This window comes from Microchirus variegatus (assembly GCF_963457635.1).
Source record: "Microchirus variegatus genome assembly, chromosome: 2".
NCBI lineage: Eukaryota > Metazoa > Chordata > Actinopteri > Pleuronectiformes > Soleidae > Microchirus > Microchirus variegatus.
In genome coordinates, this window is record NC_139803.1 from 25571230 (window position 1) to 25578752 (window position 7523).

At 38.4% G+C, this 7523-nt stretch overlaps 1 protein-coding gene across 1 annotated transcript in view; it reads right to left on the reverse strand.

Moving 5' to 3' along the window:
• LOC310942810 (adhesion G protein-coupled receptor L3) overlaps positions 1–7523 on the reverse strand; it is a 198404-nt gene extending 190881 nt beyond the window's left edge. Inside the window, exon 1 of the mRNA XM_083908251.1 lies at positions 7087–7523. The gene's annotated coding sequence lies outside the window, so the exon portion shown is untranslated. The remainder of the gene's footprint in view (positions 1–7086) is intronic.

Here is a 7523-nt window from a genome sequence, read left to right on the forward strand (position 1 = left end):
ATGAGGGAATTGTATTTATTTTATTTAGTCATAATTTTAAAACATCCAGCAAGATACTTAAGATTTCTGCAATGTTCCATTACAGGCCACTTAAAACTACACGGCTAATTGGATCTTTAGAATAAATTACTGTAATGGAAAATTGATCAAAATATCATGTTGAAAGCACATTAAATGTCATGTTTGTTAGTTTTGTATCATATTTTTTTGTAGATCTATAACTTCTGAGCAGAAATACACAATGATGATAAAAAAAATACAAGACAAAGAGGTGCAGCAGGATAACTAGGAGGCATAATAGACCACAAGAAAATGAAAACAATAATGCAGAAATATCTGACTAATTACAAACGGCTTACACTGACAAGGAGTTTTCAGTAGTGTTATGCCATGCAATGGCCTTAAGCACCCTGCCAGCCAAACATTTAGGTAAACTGGAAACACACTTTTCCTCAGTTCTGAGCGGTAAATCAAGGAGATTTGGTACAATGAGCAAAGACAATTCCTCTCAGAGGAACTTGAAATATAATTCCCTTTTTTACACATTAATCTACGTATTTTATAGGCTTTACTTGGTCCATATTTTGTTGTATTAAATTGAATTGACTACAAATGTATTTTTGTTGTTTACCTGCACAGTGGACCTTATCACTGTGCTACTTTTTATTTTTGACATTTACACTACAACTCACAACTTAAGTGCTAGGCAAAACAACAAAGAGTTTTAAAATGTAAACGGATGCATTCATTTTGTATACATCCAAATCGAGAGTGTAGCTTATATGTTAAACATTGCTGTGCCGTTTAAATGTCTATTCTCAGGAGCTAAAAGGTTTATTGTGTATCAGTTCTTGTTCTCATCTGCCATCTGTAATCAGAAAAATGTGTGTTAACATGAGCATTTGGCCCTATGAAGAACATTTGCTTTTGCAGTGCTTCATTGTGCACATTTGACTATGTGCAAATCTGCACCTGATATTTGCCGACACAGCAACCTGTTTACAAGGACGCCATCTTCATTTCGCTTTGCTGACCAATTAGTGGTCAGATGAGGAGGTCCCACTGGTTTAGGGAGGCGTAAATACTAACCGTCATTTCCATTCATTTGTATGCGGCTGCAGGTGCACTACCTTATTATGTATTCAAGCCCAAACCTGCCTCGCAAACAGGCCATAAATTAACTTCTTTTAGAGCTTTGGTCTCAGAGGAGCATTGCATCTTTGTTCAAATCTTCTCCACTGGTCTAAAGTTCAGGGGGAGAAATAAAAAACACCTTCGTACCAATAAAAGCCATCAATATTGTTGCAAAAAAAAAAAAAAACGTGGGTGTCATAGTGTAAAATGCACATAGACAAATGCATCAGACTTTAGAGAGTAGTAAATAGGCTGATATACTGCAGCTCTGTCAGGCTTTGTCAGTTTGATAGTTTTTGGATACATTTTAACACCAGCAACAGGGTCATAAGAGCGGCTTAGATTGCATTTAATGCTAAGTTGACATTTTTGGGTCCATATCTCCAGCCGACGTAGTATCCTGTTCACTCTTGGGTATTTCTTTTTCTTTGGCTGGCCAAGGTTAACAATGTCACACAAACAGTTCTCTTTTGAATACACGTGCGATTTCTGAGAACAATAGAGTAACTGATTTGATGACTGAACTGTTCACTGGTCCGATGTACTGCAGTGACACTTGGAATTAGATTTGTGTCGATATTATCAAACAACACTGTTCGCGAAGCAAGCAGCACTTTTTAAAGAAGCAAGCGAGTGGAATTCCAATCATTTTCAAACAAATAAATATACAATCATTTTGAATGATAAAATCAATGTTTGCTTCTTAAAAAGTGTTGCTTGCTTTGTGAAAAATGTTGTTTGATAATAATGACTCAAATCTAATTCCATGCACACTCATCTCTATGAAATATTCTTGCAGGAGTCTGCGTTTCAACGCTAAGATTGCATGTTGTTCATAAAATGTGAACAAAGGCTACTCTGTGGCTTTTCATTTGTGGCACTGGCATCCATTTTGCTATCCAGCATTTGCATCACTACCTGCAGAAGCTGTTGAGCGTTAAAATACGGCTGCTAAGTGTGTTAACCCCCTCAGGACAACTGAACTAAGTGTCGAATTAAGGGCAGAGAGGTGGCTTGCAGATAATTAAAACAGCAGTTGAAAATGTAGAAATTTCTTTTTTAGCCAATGGCCACTGGTCATGGTAATGCACACACTTGACAATACCATGTTGCAGGTCTTTATTAGAAAGTAATGCACAAATTACAGCATAATACTAGTGCACCAAACAAACACCAAAGCTATTGTATTTGTGTTCTGCTCTATAAATGCAGAGTAAAAAAATGCCAAGGTGGCCCAAACTGATAGCATGGTCAACTAATGATCTTATCTCCTCCTTCCACACTGTGTATTCTCTTTATGTTGTATCTGTGCTCATTTGTAGGATTGCAGGTCAAAGACAGAGCCAGTAAAATATTTCCATGACCTCACCCTATACTCATCACACCACCACAGCCTGACTGGGCTTGTATAAAATCCCTGCAAATCCCATGATTTAAAGAGGCTCATCAATACCCCACACAGCCGCTCTCTCATCCTCACCACTTATTTGGTTGTAAACCAGCCACAGAGAAATGGCCCTGCACTGAATTTGATTATCCCAAACATCATGCAGGTAACAAGAGGTGAAACTTTGGAAACAAACTTTGTTCCACCAAATGAGAGACGAACAAAGAATGTGTGATATACTGCAGCATGATTAGATGTTTTATCACACACATCGTAGTGCATTTTTACTTTCCGTTTTACAGATATCATATCCTTTTATGTTCCCATGTTATATCCAGAGGAGTGATAAACAAGAATTATTGATGACAAATACTCAAATCCTTCCAGAAAAAAACTATGCACCAACTTGTATTCAGATGCATTTAAATAACAGGCAAAATGCTTTTCTAAAAGGTTAGTTTGTGTATGTCCCCTGTTATTTTAGTTTTCACTTAAATGTTCCCAAATATCACAAGCTGCAGAGAATCAAAAGACTAATTGTCTGTTTTTTTTCCATCAACCAGCTGAAGTCTCCATTTCAACTGTGAGCCCATTTCCTGCATTTTAGTGCTCAGGGGGTTGTGAAAGCTTATGTCAAAACCTCAGTGTCCAGGGTCTTTATGAGACAGGACAGCATAAGTGTTGAGAGGCAAAGACCCTGAGGACCTTTTCTAGGCCATGTGCTTTCTTTTTCATTTTCAGCTTTTTTGCTTTTCTCCTTTTGTGACATGTCTGCCAGAGAGAGGGCCCCCGCGTATCAACCTGTCTCAATCCTAACAGCATGATAACTCGGGGTCTGTAACCAAGGGCCTCACTGTAGCTGTGGGTGAGATTTGACCTGAGGAAATGTGAATACAGTAAAACTGGTGGGCTGCCTTACCCCATTTTGCAAACACACGTTTAGATATGACATATAAAAAAGAAAGCTAGACATTAACTGTGAATATAAGGAAATTATTTTACCAAGTTTTCCCCGTGTGTGGGTTCACTCTAGATACATAGATAGAGAAACATCAGTCAACAACAAACAAAAAGCACACCATCTTCCTTCTCTGAGCATCTTTCTCTGAAGGCCAACATGCCAGCATTAAGCTGTTGGGATAATCATTAAACTGCTAAATACATTAAAATCCATAATTTTGACTGGAAGAATTCTCAAGTGTCTTCTTCGACAAGTCCTTATTTTCTAACGTATGTGCTGTGCTGCCAATGATAAGACAAATATAAGGCCAGTTTCATAAGTTCCTTGAACATTAAATATAAATGTACGTTTCCTGTCATGACTATGAGTGCTAATAAATCTGACCCACACTCTGCCATGTGGAAAATAGAACGTCTAACGATCACATACACTGTAAATAGTGAAATAGTTCATAAAATGTGCTGATGTAAACTGTTAGATTAATGACTTCAGCAGTGCCACACATTAGCCAACATTAATTTGTTGGTTTTACAACCAGTGATTAGTTAGTAGTAGTTTGATTTAGAGTTAAAATTTGAATAAACTTTCCAATCAAATGACTAATCAACTGATAGTTTCAATGGTACAGTACAGGGACCCCACTTCCTAAAATTAATAAATGATTATACTATTGCTTGTATGGAAGGTGCTAATGAGTGTGGGCCTGAAGACCACAACCTGCAATCTAACTGCCAACTGCCCAGAAATCCTGCCATTTTAATAAGTTCTTGATATTCCCACCTGCACTGCACATTTTTTCCTTACTTTTATAAAGAAAACACTAATGAATAATTTAACTCATTATAGCAGCAGTGGAAAAAACATGAAAAGTGAACCTAATCCAACCCCCAGCCTTGAGAGAGATGACTGTTCAGTGCGATAAAACACAAATCTAAATTCTGAGTAGTACGTTCAGTCCATGACCTTGGGCATTAAAATGTGTTGTACAGTGGCATATCAAATAGCTATATAAAAAGCAGTTAGATAAAGACATAAAATGGGATTTATTCACTCTGTGTTTCTGCTATACTGCTTTTCTAAGCTGGGTCAAGTAGAACTGCATCAGCAATAGGTTTGAATTGTTAGGACAAGGTTGCATTTAAAAAATAAACTGTAGAGAGTATACTGTATAAAATTCTGTAGATAATGTGGGAACAAGACCGTGTGTGTGTGTGTCACTGGATAATTTTCACAACACTTTCACAATGATTATCCACACTGAGATGCCAGTAAAAGCCTTCACGGTACACAATCCATGAAGTTGTATCCCTCATTAGCTAACCTGATAAAGAAAAATCAGGGAGCCTGCATTCACACAGCAACAATGAATTCCCTCCTGGCTTGTGACTGTGCCCAAAAAGGCAAAAAATCAAATCCAATAAATTGAACTGTATGTGGACCCGAAGACCACTCGCTGACAATTGACACTGGATAACAGGGTGAAAAAATAGAGAACATCACACAGAGAGGGATTATTGCTGAAGAACAATACAAACCACCCAACAAAGAAAAGGCATGCTTTTCTGCTGGGGAATAAAATTAACCCATATTAGAGCACAATATGACACATAAAATACAATAAAACAGGAAAAAAAAGACAACATACAAGAGGATTAACACTGTACGAATAAGAGTAATAGCTCACACACTGCATCTTAAGAATCCTGTATGGGGTTTTCTGAGGTTAAGGGTTATACTGTACATCAGTTACTAACAAGGCAGTTTGATTTTTTTTTCCTACCATCTCTCACTATCTCACTGTGTTTATTTACCCAAGATAACCAATTCCATCAATATGTAAAGCAGTGGCTTATGATGGACTGCAAGAAAACAACAGCTTCAAGAAAGGCAAGATTACAATTACTTTCACACAGCTCCATCCCATCAGTTATGACACCAGATGCTGAGTTCAACTGCCGTTAAAAAATAAATGTAACCTGCATTGTATTCCACAAGGAGCGGCATTTAACTGAATCAAAATGGATGAGACAGGAAAACAAAGTGCAGGTTGACATAACCATTTAGTCAGAAAGCATCAAATGTCCCCTTGAGTTCCCCCAGAGAAGGAAGTCAAGGTTTCCACTGCTGGTAAAATAAAACTGTGTGTGTGTCATGTGCTTGAGGGCACTTGCACCAATGCAGATTATGTGACAGATGGCACTGCAGTCCTGGACATAATGAACACAGCCCAATTGTCAGATGAGGATACAACAAACAAGAATGTTCCTAATTTTTCTTTTCAAAAAAAATGTTGCCGAAAATAATTCAAACTGTGGAAAGACGAGAGGACAAAGCCTGGGCGAAAAAAACCTGCTCATGAATGAGGGGCAAGGTTGTTACACTACATTCAGGGTGAGATTGAACCATATTTCAAGTGACTGACTGGAAAAGAAGGGCAGATGTGATTCAAAGCAATAGGTTTCTCGAGATTTTCCACTTTGCGGTTTGATGTTTAAAGACAGTGTGTTGTCCTTTCATCAAAGCATTCGCTACAGTGGCCCCTAAACCCTGCACTTCCCTCACGTGTGCCTCAGCACAAGTAACCATTATGCAGCTTTTTCTCCCTTTTTACCATTAACTAGGTGCTTACTAACATATATAAGGCGCATACTAGTCCTTTATCAGTAATCATTAAGCACGTATTAACACCTTATTCTACATAATCTTATTCTACCTCTATTATGACATGAATTAAGATTTTTCCTACATAAGTTTAAGCTTAATATTTACTAATAAAGGGCTAGTATGCTACTTATATTCATGTTAGTAAGCACCTAGTTAATGGTGAATATGTGTTCCCTAATCTAAAGTGTTGCCGATCATTTCTCTTTTGCAGTTTTTTTAAACACTATTGCACAAAGCTGAGAGTGGAAATTTGGAAAAATGTAAAACAGTCAATTTGGAGAAAGAATGTATGGAGGACAAATGTCATCCACATTAACCTACACTGGTAACTGGAATATGTTTATTCTTTACACATAGTCTGTCTATCATAAAAAATGCATATATACACACTCACCACTGCATCTACTGTCCACTTTGGACAAACTGCAGCAGAAAAATATGGCCTGTATTGGTACATTTCTTGATTTGACAGACACACATTATGCCTCACATGCTTCACATTCTACTGGGTCGTTTTAACACAGAGAAATGAGGGTTGCTGATTGATTTTGAATGTCTAGGGTGGGTAAAATGATATATCCTGCATGACTTCAAAATAATAGAACTTGCATTAAATAGGCAACTTCTCTGCGAAACCTATTTAAGACGAAACAATTGCATTTATTCACCAATTAAATAAAATCCAACTCCGAAAACACAAAAGGATGTATCAGTCCAACAGGAAATGGAAATTTTCATATTGGCTATCAATATGTTGCACGTTGATGGGCGCTGATTACACCTGAACACATCGACAGCCCGGTTAAAGTAATTAAGCGCGGAGCGAATGCCAGGACTGACATTACCGAGCTCACTGCTGCAGGGCTCCATTCATTCATGTGCACAATCCAACATCACATATGCGCACAAACAAACCGACATGTGCATCTGATTGACTCACCGCGGGTTTAGAAATCACAGGAGAAACGGAGGCTATATCTCACGTCCTTTCATCCAAAGTACGTTTTCTCTCTCAAGTGTCTTTCCACGGCTGGACACCGTCCTTACGCACTGTTGCGAGAAACAGACTTGATGAAAGGGCTCGAGGAGAGAAAACAACGGATCCAAACTGTTGTCTCGTGTCTCTGCGTTCAATATCCTTGTAATAAAAAAAAGGGGGGAGAGAAAAGAAAACACGCTCGGGTTCAATTTGCTGTGCGTCCACAATCCGAGGTGATGTCGCGACTGAAACAGCAGGTTCCTCGTGTTATATCCACGGTGCTGCTGTCCCTTACATCCCTTTAATGGCACAAGGCGTCTTTCTGTGCGGGGGCTACATCACGTCCCGTCAGCAGCCTTCACCGCACACACTCACGCACTCAAAAAAAGAAGAGTATC